Here is a 13,852-nt window from a genome sequence, read left to right as displayed (position 1 = left end):
TATATTTTTGTAAGTAGAATTTGCAAAATGGAATCTATGAATAATAAGGATAGATTGTATTCGTTTTTACAATGCTGATACAAATTTTGTTCAAGCACAGCATCATAGTGAAGAGCAATGTTTGTATTAATTAAAACATTATGGAACAAAAAATTAAAACGGACTTGTGATTCACATTCACAACTGTGCCATATGAACTTTAATAATATACTAATCGGTGTAGAAATAAACATATTGCACAACTGCATCAACCAAAGAAGTACCGTTTACCAACTGAAATTTATAAATATTTAAACACACATACACACACACTAGTTTAAAAAACTGAAGTAGAATGTTTTCTGTGGCAAAGATAATGTTGAATAAGAAAAAAACTTCAGGATGGCAGTGATCCTAAAACTCACGTACATAGCCAAGCAAACTTAAAAAAGAAGAACAAAAATGATAGAGTCAGACAACCCAATTTCAATACTTACTATGTAGTTACACACTATGAACTGTCATAAATGTAAACATGTAAAACAATGGAACAGAAATGAAAAATAAACTCTTACTTTTCTGGTCAATTTTGACAACAAAACAGTTTAATGGACAAAAGTACAGTTTTTTCAACAAAAGGTACAGGGACAACATGCAAAAAAATTAGGTTGGACATGTTCTTTATATGAAACACTAAAATTAAATAAAAAACACAGACGTCAGTGTAATTACTACAACTATAAACCTCTTAGAAGAAAACACAGAAGTAAATCTTTAGCATTTGGTAATGGTTTGTTAAATAGATAACAAAAGCACAAGCAACAGAAGAAAAAATAGATAAAATGGGCTACTTCAAAATTAAAATATTTTGTGCTGCAAATGATATTATTTTTAAAAAATCCCTCCAGAATGGGAGTAAATAATTGCAAACCATATATGTGAAAAGGGACTGGTATCGGTAATAAGAACTCTTGAAATTCATTAGTAAAAAGATTTAAAAAACTATTTAATTAAAATTTAAATAATGGGCAAAAATTGAATAAACATTTCTCTAAAGAAGATTATAAGTGGTTAATAAACATGAGAGGATATTCAACATCATAACCATGAAAACCACAAACATTTATAGTCAATCTGATATTCAGTGAGACAGCACTTCCAACCGTTAGGACAGCTATAATAAAAACAAGAGATACCAGTAAGTACTGATGAGGGTGTGGAGAAATTAGGGTGCTCTATATATTGCTTGGGAGGCAAGGGAATGAAAAATGGTAGAGCCACTTACAAAAGCAGTTTGGCAGCTCCTTAAAAGGTTAAAACATAGAGTACCATTTGATCCAGCAATTCTACTACTAAACACACACTGAAGGGAAATGAAAACTTATATCTGCACAAAAATCTGTTCACAGCAGCATTATTCATAATAGTCAATAAGTGAAAAAATCCCAGATGTCCACCCCAGTTGATGAATAAATTTAAAATATTCCACAAGCTACAGAAGCAACCCGGTGCCCACCAACAGAGCTGTGGTACTGATATGCAATGGAATACTACTTCGCCATAAAAATTAAAATCTTACCATTTGCAAAAGCATAGATGGACCTGAAAGGTATTATGCTGACTAAAATAAATCAAGGAAAGACAAATACCGTATAATTTCACTTATACTGGAATCTAAAGAGCAAAACACACAAAATAGAAACAGACTCATAGATACAGAGAACAAGAGACTACTGGTTGCCAGAGGGGAGAGAAGCTGGAGGACTGGGTGGAAAAGGTGAAGGAATTATGAAGCACAAACTGGTAGTTACAGAACAGTCACAGGATGCCAGTTACAGCACAGGGAATACGGTCAATAATACCGTAACTGGCTACGGTGCCAGGGGCTGGAAACATCAGGGGACACTTTGTAAAGGACATGACCATTTAACCACTAAGCTGTATACCTGAAACTAATACAAAATACTGCTGAATGTAAACTAATTGAAAAACTAAATTTTAATTTTAAGAAGGTTAACTTTTACTTTTAAGAAGTAAAAATAAACTAAACAGATGTGGCGGATCCATACAATGGACTAGTATTCAGCAATAAAAAGGACTGAAATACTCATATATACCACATCATGAATGAACCTCAAAAACGCTGTACTAAGTGAAAGAAGTCAGACACAAAAGACCCTGTATTGTATGCCATGATTTACATGAAAACCAGAATAAACAAATCCACAGAGACAAAGTGAACCAATGGTTGACAGGACTGGGGGGACTGGGAGGGATGGGAAATGAGTGTGAATGGGCTTTGGTTTCTTTCTGATGTGATGAAAATGCTCTCAGCCTAGATTATGGTGACAGGTGTGCAATTCTGAGAATCCAGTAAAACCAGTGAATTGTATACTTGAAACAGGATAATTTTATGGCATGAAAACTCTTATCTCAATAAAAATCTTTTTATTTTGATTAAAACCAACTATAGTGTCTAAAAAAAGAAATCTATGTTTATATGTTAAAGGACTTATCTAGCCCTGGCTGGTGTAGCTCAGTGGATTGAGCTTGGGCCTGAGAACCAAACAACTGCAGTTAGATTCCCAGTTGGGGCACATGCCTGGGTTGCAGGCTAGTTTCCAGCAGGGGACACACAAGAGGCAACCATACATTGATGTTTCTCTCCCTCTCTCCTTCCCTTCTCTTCTAAAGATAAATAAATTTTTTAAAAAATTTTAAAAAGATTTATCTAAGAAAAAGAAGATGATCAATAATAGGAACATTAAAATGACAAACACACAACTGTCAACAGTGGAACCTAAAAACAAACAAACAAAGCAAACAACTAGAACAGGAACAGAACCACAGAAATGGAGGAAACATGGAGGGCTATCAGTGGACAGGGGGAGGGAAAGAACAGGGGAAAAGGTACAGGGAACAGAAGCATAATTGGTAGGCACAAAACAGACAGGGGGAGGTTAAGAATAGTATAGGAAACGGAGAAGCCAAAGAACTTATATGAACAACCCATGGACATGAACCAAGGGGGAGGGAATGCTGGTGGGAGGGGGGTGCAGGGCAGAGAGGGATAAAGATGAGAAGAAAAATTGGGCAACTGAAATAGTATAATCAATAAAATATACTTTAAAGAACACTCTGAAAATCAAACAACTTATTAAAAGATTCCTATTTTTATTTCCATATATTTTCTAAATCTGTCCAAGAAAATAAAATAACATCTCAACCACATCTGTGCAATGATATCTCTGATTCGTATCAGAGGGTGGAAAGTCAACACTGCGACCGTACCAGCACCAGAGAAAGCCTGGTTTGAGCACGAATAACAAAAAGTACCAGAACTGCGTGCCTGTCCAAGCAGTCCCCAAATGGTGAAAAGAATTTTTTTGAAATTAAACTGTAAGATAGTTTTTGAAGTCCAAAACATTTTCCTATAGAAACAATGTTGCTATAAGTAATTCCATTATGAGGCAAGTCTATAAAAACTTTATAAAAACCATATGCGAAAGACTACTGTTTGAACTATACCCAGGCAAAATAATACCTCTTCCTTTGGAAAATACATCATTTTCTCCCTCCACCCTCTACCAAACCCCAGAAAAACTCCAGTCCTGGCCTCCCCTCCCCTCGCCAACCTCGCCTCCCCACATTCCGTGGGTCGGCCACACCGCCTTTCTTCCACCTGCAGGGCCTTCTCCCCTCCAAGCCACTGCTGCCATGACCTTCCTGCCCTCTCCTAAGCTACCTCTATTCAGCCTTCTGGTCTCGGCTTAAAAGCTACTTCCTCAGGACAGTTGTCCCTTGTGCCCACATTCAGTCATGCATCCTGCTACACTTTCCTACCTCAGTACTGATGACACTGCACGGCAGTCACTTGGCCTACCTCCCCCAGAATCTCCATCATGTCCATTTTCTTTGCTATTAGTTTAACCCCAGAGCTGAGAAGAGTCCTTGCCATTCTGAAGATGTTTAGTACACATTTGTTTGTATGAGTGAATTTTCATAGGAGAAGGTACTTCAATGCATTTTTAACTGGATCTATGGAATATTTAAGCTGATCTTTGATCATTATCAAGGAATAAAGGTTTCCCCCCAAAATTTCTCCACTCCTGAATTTATATCTCCACAGAGGAGGCTATTTATCCAACTTCTTCTTCACTGGTGGTTTATAAAGTAACTTAAATAGAACATTAAAATTATAGCAAACAGAAATAAGTATATTTTTAAGTGACCTTTATCTTTTTCCTGTAGGTAATGTCACTTATTCTTATGGCTTTCACTGTAATTGATAAAATGCTGGTCCCCAACTTGTAGCCAAGGCCTGGTTTCTTTCGTAAGAGCCAAATTTCCAGCCGTCTACAGTTTTCTACTTGGATGTCTCACAAGGACCTCACTCGCTCCCCAGATCCTCCTCAACCTTTCTTTCCTCCCGAGGTCCCCAGCTCAGGTAATGACGGCACCGTCTAGTCACTGCAGCGTGACACTCAAGTTTCCTCACCCTTGCCTTCTGAAGACTGTTCCGCGGACTCACAGTGGTGTTCTTGTCCTGGAAACCTGTTAGAAACACAGAATCTTTAGCCCCTCCCCAGATCTGCTGAATCAAAATATTTTTTAACAAAATCCCCAGGCAATTCATAGGCACATTAAAATTTGAGAAACAAGAATTTATAATTCCTTTCTCCCCTACCACCACACATCAACTCTGTCAACAACTCTACACAAGAAAATGCCTCAAACATATTTCATCCATGTTCATTATTACTGCTCTGAGTTCAGCTACCACCTCTTTTTTACTTTTTAATTACAGTTTATATTAATATTTTGTATTAGTTTCAGGTATATAACATAGTGGTTGGACATTTGAAGCACCGACCTGAAACTGTACAGTTGTAACAATATCATTGACTGTATCCCTCTTGTCGGGAACATGTCACGAGAGATACTGTGTTGCACAGCTATGGGTTTGGTGAGAGGCCACGCGGCTGGCTGACTGGCACTGCGCATGATAAAAAGTTCACATTATCTGTGTTGCGACCTGATACAAACATTTCCCTTAGTCAGTTGTATTATTTTTTCATTACTTTTAAGTGCTGAATTTTATATATTCAAAACTGTTGGACTGTCTTTGGTGAGTTTATTTTCATTGCTCTAATACTGAGTTATTATTAGGTACAGGGAACAATATTATTCTTTTACAAATCTGGTGAATATTATATTCAATTTTCTACTACTTTTTAAAAATGTAATTTTTAAACTATTTATCTCTTAAAACCAGCTAGACCTGATAAAGACGTGATGTGCATAAACACTCATAGATAGCCAGAAACCTACCTCTTCCAATCCTACTCCCCCTCCCTCTGCTAGGATACAGCTAGGGAAATCCCTTTCATTTAAACTCCTTATTTATTTTAAATCAAACTCCCTTACTTTGGAATGCAGGGAAGAGCAGCTTGAGCTAGTGTCCTGCACACCACGTTAAAGGTGGCCCTGGGACATCCACACCCTCTGTGAAAGAAGTAACAATTAGCATTTTAAGGTCCATGTTAGAGACAGAAGACATTTAAAGGATGAATCAGCAATAAATATCAAGGCTAATTTTAAATGTCGTGGCAACATTCACTGCCATGCTTTCCAAGTCCTCAAAACTGGGCCTGGCATGACCCCCTTTTGATTTCATGTCAGGGGAGCTAATTTTCAAATTAGAAAAGGGGACTCAGTCAAGTGGTTTGCAGCTGAGTATGTCTGACTCCCTCGGAACTGCAGAAACTGGAGGGGAGGGGCACTTTTTAGATGTCACAGTAAGGGAACACACATTGCTACCAGGGAGGAACCAGGGACTGTAAGTGTTCCTCAACGCAGAGAGCAATCTTGTGCAACAAAAACTTGTCCCATCCCACACGCCGATAGCCACCGCACTTCAGCTAAGAGCCTCAAAGCCCAAAATGTCTTGCTTCCAGTATGTAGACAAGGCCAGTCTCCTCTCATTCATTCCATCCACCCTGCCGCAGGTACACGTTCTCAGTGGGAGGGCCAGCTCCGAGGAAGACTGAGGGAGACCTGGCTGTCCTGGATGCCGTGCTCACTCCTCCCATGGAGTCTCTCGTCCCGCAGCCCATTCTGGCCTGCATTTGGTCGAGTAACACCCCACGCTTCTAACCTTTGGCTACTCTCTTCTCACTCGGATCCACCAAAATCTGTTTCCTGTAAGTTCTAAGAAAATGTCTGATAAACAAATCACACTAAAATATGAATGAGGATACAATGCACTCCTCTTCTCGGGGATGTATTTAGGCTTAAGCAAAGATACTACTTCTTACCATCTCTTCTTCTGTTCCCACCCTGACCCAAGCTACTACCACCTTTTCACCTGGATCACCACAGTAGTTTCTTAACTAGTCTCCCTGCTTTAACCTTCTAACTCACAGTCTACTCTCAACAGAGAGCTGACCCGCCTAAAATCCTAACATTTCTTAGCTCAAAATTCCCTAGTTCAATAATAATAAAAGCCAAGAGTCTCCAATGGCCCACAACGTCATAAATGATCTGAAATGAGGAAAGCGGAAGGCAGAGTATATCAGGCAGTAAAAACAAGAGTCTATTTCGGTCATGTTAAACTTGAGATGCTATGAGACATTCAAGTGGAGCTGCCATAAAAGCATTATCCTTAGATCCTCAGAAGGCAGCCTTAGGCTTTATGAATGGTTCTCAACTGGGGCTAATTGTGCCCCCCCAAGAGACATTGTTGTTTGTCACACCTGGCAGAGAGGTGTTCTCCCGGCATCTAGTGGGTAGAGGCCAGAGATGCTGCCGGACATCCTACAACACACAAGGCAGCAACCCCACAACAACGGCAACAGAATCAGTCAGCCCAAAACGCCACTAGCACCGAAGTGGAAAAACCCTGGGCTTGAGACATAAACACGGAAGACTTATCAAAAAGATCATATTTAAAACCCAAAGAACAAAGTGAGGGGAGAACAAAGTGTGTAAATCTTGAGAAACTCCTTTCACAAGTCAGACAAAGGTGGAAGAACCAACACAGAAGACTGAAAGGGGTAAGCCAGAATGGGCAAAGGAAAACCAGGAAAGGGTGGTGCGAGGAAGGCCGAGGGAAGGGTGTTCCTGAACAGCAGCAGTGCTCTGCGGCGGTCAGCAGCATTCAGAGTTGGTAAGACATCCAACAGCAATGGCAGGTGGTAGGAGGTTTGAAAGAATGGAGGAAGTATGCCGTGGGGAGTGAGATAATAGCAGCACAGGGGAAGACTTGGGTAATTTTGAAGCTGCTGAGTCTATCATTAAAGTGAAACCAACAGGCAGGTAGTTGAGTTCATCTAGTCCTAAGGCTTTGCCAGACAGCAGAAATAAAAGAGATACAAAGGAATTGAGGGAATTTGCACGAGAGTAATTTGAATTGGGACAGCTAGGCTACATAAGAAAGGAATTCGTGACAGATAGGAACTAATGAATAAAGAGAAACTGGGGGAGGGGGTTAACGAGCTCAAAGACTTAGTAAGTCATAAACATTTTCCCAAATCAATAAATATACTTCTCTACCGTGTTTTTAATTGCTGTGTAATAAAATAGTCTTTCTTGATATTATTAAGTAAATGTGATTTAATTTAATAAGAAAGAGCTATTTGCTACTTGAACACTGCTCACCCTTCTATACTTACTTTTCATGATCTGGATCAAAGGTATTTGTGGGGAAAAAACAAAAACAAACAAAAAAATGTTATGATAACAGGCCTGGGTTAAAACATCAGCTCTTTTCTTATTAATGGTAGGACCTTGGAAAATTTACCTAACTTTTCTGAACCTAAATCTCTTAATCTAATTAACAGATTGCGGTAGGCAGAATAATGCCCTCCCCAATGAGGATAACTAGGTCCTAATCCCTGAAGTCTGTTAATATGTCACGTTACATATTATGTGGCAAAGGGGAATTATGGCTACAAGTAGAATTAAGGTTGCTAATCAATTGACCTTAAAATAATGACAGTATCCTAGAACGTCGAGGAAGGCCCAAAGTAATCACGAGGGTCCTCTAAGGGAGAAGAGGGGCACAGAAGAACCGGAACCAGAGAAATGGCCTGTGAGAGTCAACCTGCCGGCACTGGGCACTGGCGTCGAGATGGAAGGCAGCTGGCAGGAGCCAAGGACATGTCGGCGGCCTACAGAAGCTGGAAAAGACAAGAAAACTGATCCCCCCTAAGACCTCCAGAAAGGAATGCAGCCCTGCCAACACTCAGTTTGGGTTTCTGACCTCCAGAAGAGTAAGAAAATAAATCTGTTATTTTAAACCATGAAGTTCTTGTTAATTTGTTACAGGATCAACAGAAAACTAACGCACAGGTGAAACAAATCATCTTCATAAACTGTTGTGTAGATTAACCAACATATACAAAGTAGCTAACAGAATGTCTCATTCATAGGAAGCATTTCAATAGCTGCTATTAGTATTATCAGTGTCAATACTATTAACAGCACCAAGACCAACAGACATCAACAGAAAGAACACTGCCACAGTTCTGGAGTTTACTTAATTCTGTGACATAAGATTTCTTAACCTCTGCAGGACTCAGTTCTCTCACTTACAAACGAAATAAGGGTGCCTACTACAGACAACTTCTAAAGTTTCTTCCAGCTCTAACATTTTATGACTCTAAAATCTAATTCCTTAATGACACATTCTACTTATTGCTAATTAACTGATTCAGAAAATCCTATTAAATAAAAATAATAAGCCAAGTAGTTTTCATTTTATGTTTCAACATTTTCAATATTTTATACTGCTGAGTTACAGCCTTATAAAGTTGAGTCATGGCATAAAAACCACAGGCCTGCAAGCAAGGAAAAATAACTAAGTCATCCAGCTACTATTTAAAGGTGTTATAATCAAACTACAATAATAATAGAATCTTTTCAAATAGCTCAAAGTATATTCACACATATTACCTCATTTATTCTTTTTTTAACAGTTTTATTGAGATATAATTCACATATCATAAAATTCACCCTTTTAAAGTGTACAATCCACTGGTGTTAATATATTCAGAGTTCTGCAACTATCACCACAGTCTTAGACCATTTTCATTATCCCCAAAAGAAACTCCCTACCCCCTTAGCAGTCACTCCCCATCACCCCTCTCCTGGCCCACTAATCCTTCTGCCCCAGTGAGTTGGCCTATTCTAGACACGTCATATAGGTAGAATTACACAATACATGGCATTTTTTTTGCCTGGCTTTCAGCAAGCAGTGCTTTAAGATTCAGCCATGTGGCAGCATGTGTCATCCAGCACTCCGTTCCTTTTCATCGCTGCATGATACTCCACTGCATGGATGGGCCCCACTTGCTCATCCATTCATCAGCTGATAACATCTGGGTTGCTCTTCCTTTTCATAGATATTGAAAGGAATAATAATTATTCCATTATTAGGAATAACAATGCTATGAACATTCATGTACAAGTGTTTGTATATCTGTACATTTTTATTTTATTTATATATCTTTTGAATATGTACCTAAAGTGGAACTGCTGGGTAACATATGGGAACTTTATGTTTTAATATTTTATTTATTTTTTATTTTTTTTCAATGTCGACTTTTTTTTTAATAATAAATTTTATTTAGCTACTTTTCAAGTACATTTTTTATCTATTTCTCCCATCCCATCCCCCCCACCATGTCTCCCCCCTCCCTCCAATTTCCCCTCCCCCAGTCCTCATCCCTGTGTCTTTCATACTTATTCCTCAAAATCCCTCCCCTTTTCCCCTTAAATTCCCTTCCCTCTCCCCTCTGGTCGCTGCCCATTTGTTCTCTATTTCAGTGTCTTTGTTTTTATTCTGTTTGCTTGTTTGCTTTATTCTTTAGCTTCCTGTCAAAGGTGAGATCATATGGTATTTGTCCTTCAATGCCTAACCTATTTCACTCAGCATAATGCTTTCCAGTTCCATCCATGTTGTTGCAAAGGGTAGTAGCTCCTTCTTTCTCTCTGCTGCATAGAATTCCATTGTGTATATGTACCACAGTTTTTTGATCCATTCTTTTACTGATGGGCACCTAGGTTGCTTCCAGCTCTTGGCTATTGTAAATTGTGCTGCTATGAACATTGTGGTGCATAGGTTCTTTGATATTGATGTTTTAGGATTCTTGGGGTATAATCCTAGCAGTGGAATTGCTGGGTCAAAAGGCAGGTCGATTTTTATTTTTCTGATAAAATTCCATACTGTTTTCCATAATGGTTGTACCAGTCTGCAATCCCACCAACAGTGAACTAAGGTCCCCTTTTCCCCACAACCTCTCCAACATTTGTTGTTTGTTGCTTTGTTTATGATAGCCATCCTGACTGGTGTAAAGTGGTATCTCATTCTGGTTTTAATTAATCTTTTATTTATTTTTTATTAAATATTTTTATTTATTTATCTTTAGAGGAGAAGGGAAGGAGAGAGGGAGAGAAATATCAATGTATGGTTGCCTCTGTGCACCCCCTACTGGGAACCGGCCTACAACCCTGGCATGTGCCCTGACTGGGAATTGAACCGCGGTTGTTTGGTCTGCAGGTTTATGCTCAATCCACTGAGTCACACCAGCCAGGGCTGTTTTAATCTTTTAAAGAACTGCCAGACTGTTTTCTGAAGCAGGGGCCCACTTTTATATTTGTACCAGCAAGTACAAAGGTTCCAATTCTCCACATCCTTGACAACACTTGTTATTATCTGTCTTTGATTATAGCCACCTAGGGACTATGAGTACTATCTTTTGTGGTTTTGACTTGCATACTTCTATGACTAATGGTGATGAGCATCTTTTCATGTGCTTATTAACCATTTATAAGTCTTCTTTGGAGAAATGTCTACTCAGACCCTTTGCCTATTTTTTAATTGGGTGATTTGTCCATTTTTATTAATGACTTATAACAATTGTTTCATAATTCTGAAGATGAGTACGTTATCAGGCAGATGACTCGCATGTATTCTCTCCCACTGTATGTGTCCCAGCTAATCGCAGTGCAGCCATCACACCGGACTGTGCCGCCATCCCCACTTCACAGACAGAGCTGGCCTGTCTTATGATCTAACGGACTCGACAGCTGACAGACTCAAAAGAAAGAGTACAGCTGTGCTCCTGTTTTTATTCATTTAAAGGTCATATATTGATAGCTACATTGTGCTATCAGAACACTCAGGAAGTCCCCTTCACTGAGGACCCAACCAACCCAAATGCTGTCTGTATTATTTCCACGGCTATATCAAAGATGATGCATTTATTCACTGGAAAAATAGTTAAGTGTGTGTGGCCAGCTGTGTGCCACTCCTAGCTCAGGATGCATCGATGAACATGACCCTTGTCCTCATTAGTCTTACAATTTAAGCAGAGTTGTGGAAAACCCCTAACTCTAAATCACTTTATTAATGTCAAACAGTCCAAACAAAAAATTTTTTATAATGTTAAAAGATTCACCCTCAACTCAGAAGAACATTACAGATCCTAATGCAAGTGATATTCTTTTTTATTTTTAATTCAAAGCGTCAAACTTATTTTGTGGTCCAGTGAAACCATGTTCTGAGTATTGGCTTCAGTTTGCCAACACTTGGTTCTTATTAACCCTTTTCATAATGCAACAATGCTTACTTTAATATTTGTCAAAATGCAACTTTGACAAAAGGAAGATAACTCATATTTACCTTTAACCCAAAAATATGGAGGTTCAGAGTCTATATCATGGCCCATTCTTACCCTATGCTGAAGAAAGATATTATAGTATCTCCATTAAACACCAAAACAAAAATACAGAATTACAAATCTAAAAACTTAAAAAGGTAGTTCTAACCTTTTCTATCAAAGTATTCCTAATGCAAAGCAGAAGAAGTAAACAATCCCCAGGAGACTGGAGCTCTAAGTGGCCCAGGCAAACTTTAAATTTCCTGGTCTTGGTTTTCTTTCTCCTTAAAGAATTTACACAAATGTTACATTCTCAACTATAATACATCCAGCTTCTTACAAAGAACATCTGACATTCTTAATTTGGGTCATTATAAAAATTTGTTGAGAAGGACAAATAAAATGCATGGCTTATAACTGGAACTACATTAACTTAAATGGTACAAATTTAGTAAATTAAATAACAAACAGCAAGTAAAGGAACACTCGGGAAGGAGGCAGCACGCCCGCCCCGTGGCTCTGAGTGCCCTCGGCACCCTCCTTCGTCACTGGAGGGTGTACACGCTGCGTCTAGCCAGCCAGATGCTTCAGGATGAAGAAGGCACAGGCTGAGCAGGGAGGACATGACCAGACGTGACCCCTGGGACAGGCAGGTGCAGGAAGGCGGCTCACAGCTCAATGCAGGGCTTCTCCACGCTGTGCACTGTGAGGCTAGGGGTTCTCTGCAGGTGTCCTGGGTTGCTTTGTGGGGTCCAGAACAGCTGTAAGTGGGCAGAGCATTGTACTGCTGTCTTAGGATTCCCTCACTTTCACCTGTCTTATATACTGGACTCTCATATTGATTTTCTGAAGACTGTGCTCTGACTTCAGAGAAAGGGGCCGAAAACCTAAATCTAGAGGAAGTCTTGGCCAGGCAGACAACAATGTCCATCAGATCTGAAAGACAAGGTGAGGACAAATGGGAGAATGAATAATGAAGCCGGTGAGGAGCAGAGTCAAAAACAGGAAAGGGTGCGGTATAAGCCAAGGGTCGGGGTCAGGCCTTTATCCACAGAAAAGAATGCCTATTGTGGAGTGGGTGCGTCTGCTTAAAGGAACAGCAAAGGGATCCTTCACCCAGAAGCACTCGACTGCTTAAATCTTAAACTGTAACTTGCTATTTTGGGGCCACCGTCTCTTAAGCTTCTCACTGTCTAGAATCCTTAAGGCCCGTTGCCAATCAATTTTCTACAAAACATCTGAACCACCAGAAAAGTAAGACTCACTCCTCTGATTCAAACCTTCCAATGGCTTTCCCATGGCACTTGAAGAAAACCTAAATTTTTATGGTAGCCCTAACATAATCATACCTCTCGTTAATCACCACTCTCCTCCTCGCCCTGGCCGCTCCCCGAGCAAGCTCCCGGCCAGGCCCCGCCTGCCCCGCAGCCTCCTTGCCCCGTGCACCGCTGAGTCCTCACTGCTCCAGACTCCGCTCAGAGGGCACCTCTTCCAAGGGCCTCCTCCTGGTCAGAGTACCTCAAACAGCAGGTGCCTCGCTCTCTAACTCTTCACTTTTCCTCCTTTTAACATTTCCTTACAATCTGAAACCACACACACACACACCCCTATATCTACATCTATATGTTGTCCACCTCCCACTAAAAGCAAAATCAACCAGTGTAGGACTTCGTGTTGATCACTGTTTTGATGTAGGTCACCATATCACCTAGAATAGCACCTGGAACATAAATGCTCAATATCTATTGAAAGAATATATCATGCTTGATCTTAAATATGTTTAGGCACTCAGTTTTCCCCCAAAGTCCTCTGTACTTTTTGCCCTGACCCATCAACCATGCCCCAAGCTTCACGTCTTGTCTACTGTAACCTACAATGTTATCACCCAGCTATGCCCATTCCCTTGCCTAAACTCTCAACTGCTCTGTCAGCCTGTCCTTTCCTTAAACCAACCTAAGGATCTACTTCTTCACCCCCAACCCCCACCCATCTAAAGATAATCACTATAAAAGGCCCGACCATACAGACTGTGGACTCGGCAAACACAGGGTCCCCCATCTCAGCAGGCCTTTGCTCCCTGCTGCCCACCAGTCTTCTGGGGGCTCCCAATCAGCTTTGTTCCACAGCCCGCAGATGCAGTTCCAAACTTCCATCACTTTTCTCAAGCTTCCAACTCTCCACTCCACTCAGCAAATGACATCATCTCCACG

The 13,852-nt window shown here is 40.1% G+C and overlaps 1 protein-coding gene across 15 annotated transcripts in view; it reads right to left on the bottom strand.

Moving 5' to 3' along the window:
- Positions 1 to 13,852, bottom strand: part of ZNF438 (zinc finger protein 438) — a 167,795-nt gene that overhangs the window by 138,892 nt on the left and 15,051 nt on the right. For 5 of the 15 annotated variants that reach the window (XM_053673477.1, XM_053673478.1, XM_053673474.1 and 2 more), the window contains 2 exons: positions 5,407 to 5,484; positions 4,478 to 4,533 (listed from right to left, as the gene is read on the bottom strand). The exons of 5 other annotated variants lie outside the window; for them this stretch is intronic. The gene's annotated coding sequence lies outside the window, so the exon portion shown is untranslated. Of the gene's footprint in view, positions 1 to 4,477; positions 4,534 to 4,852; positions 4,976 to 5,406; positions 5,485 to 7,962; positions 7,982 to 13,852 lie in introns of those variants that run through there. 5 more of the 15 variants (XM_053673481.1, XM_053673482.1, XM_053673480.1 and 2 more) reach the window with 3 other exon arrangements.

Source organism: Artibeus jamaicensis, unplaced genomic scaffold (genome assembly GCF_021234435.1).
Source record: "Artibeus jamaicensis isolate MK-2021 breed Jamaican fruit bat unplaced genomic scaffold, CSHL_Jam_final contig_867, whole genome shotgun sequence".
NCBI classification, from domain to species: Eukaryota; Metazoa; Chordata; class Mammalia; order Chiroptera; family Phyllostomidae; genus Artibeus; species Artibeus jamaicensis.
This window is presented reverse-complemented; position numbering and strand designations above follow the sequence as displayed.